This window comes from Penaeus monodon, chromosome 29 (genome assembly GCF_015228065.2).
Source record: "Penaeus monodon isolate SGIC_2016 chromosome 29, NSTDA_Pmon_1, whole genome shotgun sequence".
NCBI classification, from domain to species: Eukaryota; Metazoa; Arthropoda; class Malacostraca; order Decapoda; family Penaeidae; genus Penaeus; species Penaeus monodon.
The window spans coordinates 20,821,175-20,822,740 of record NC_051414.1 but is presented as its reverse complement, the minus strand read 5'-3'; positions in this window follow the sequence as shown (position 1 = coordinate 20,822,740).

Genomic DNA, 1,566 nt, shown 5'->3' with positions numbered 1-1,566 from the left:
AGTGAAGTACGGATCAGCAGTTTCACCTGCAACACCAGACAGCAGAAAACCCTAACTGGTGTGGCTGATAATAATGGGAAAAGGAAGACATCCTCTGGTATCTTTCCAAGCATTGTGTTATTTACTTTTATATCTGAAATAATTTAAGGATCAATCTTAGATCACAGACTGGATAATAGCTGCTTCTGAATGTGAATATGTATGTGAAATGGTTGGAATATAATGCAAAATAAGTTTAATGCTTCTTCTTTATCTCAAGATAATTTGCTAAATGGAGTACAGTCTATATACCCTGAAGGATGACTGATTTAAAAATACTGTTTACATGCATATATTTCATAAAACAATTAAGATGTTTTGCCACCAACATGGGGCATTGATATTATTAAAAAACAGTAAAGCCTCACATTTAGCAAATAGCTGATAATGAAAAGAGCTCACTCAAAGCGAATAACTAAACAAATAGCAAAATATCTGATTGGTGCTGGCAATAGTTGCCTCCATACAATTTTGCTTGATAGTGAGAGGGAGATCATCTTTTGAGACAGTTTGCCTTTAAGCCCAAATGTTTCACCCAAACTGCTATGCTGGGCTTTCTCTTTCTTTTTCTTTTAAATTAAATCTTTATCTATGTTTGTATAGTCACTGTCAGCCAGTACTTCACCTCCTCAACATTTAGGGTAAATATCTGCATGGCCACTTGCCAATACAGGTAGGATGGGACTGGTACATACATATCAGCATGCAACAGAGGGATAGAATGGATAAGATTCAATTGCAGAGCCAATATGGACAATGTCTGCCAAATTCGGTACTACAGTAGCAACTAGTTCAGATTGTCAAATGTGAAAACACCAAGTGTAAGGCTCTGCTGTAAAATAAGTAAATAATTCCTTTCAAATAGGACTTCTAAATGAATAACCAACACTTTCTTATCAATTCAGCATTACATTTAAAATCAGATATGTAATGGGAAGACTTTCATGTATTCAAGTTATCTCCTCATCCCACCTTTTCATTTGCTATATCTTTAATAAATGTTTCTGAAAAGCTTCTGTCATACTATGCACAATGTATGAAAAATGTTTGAGCAACAACCCATGGTGTGTCACAATCACACATAAATTTTTTATCACTAATAAACCTATCAAAAATAAAGGTTGGCTAACATTCAAATTTCAGCTAGCACTCATACTTCATGAAAAAAATATAACAACCTTTTTCTTTGTTGATATGTTATAACTTTGACCATGATAATCAATTTTGATTTAGCTGCTTAATGATCACTCTAAGATACTGTCTAATGATTTAATACAGTCTCTACAGCTGTCTATAATATATAAAAATGGAAATGAAATAATGACATTAGATAGAAAAGGGAATATCCTACAATATCAAACTGTATTTTAAGATATAATAACAATTGTGACAAGAACAGTAACCTCCAAAATGGAATAATCTAGAATAATTTTGATTCTGCTTGAGAATTTATTAAGGATTTTTTCTTTGCCCATTTCAAGCATCAGTATTTTCCCACTTACACCCCCCCCTTTCAAAAGATGTTAT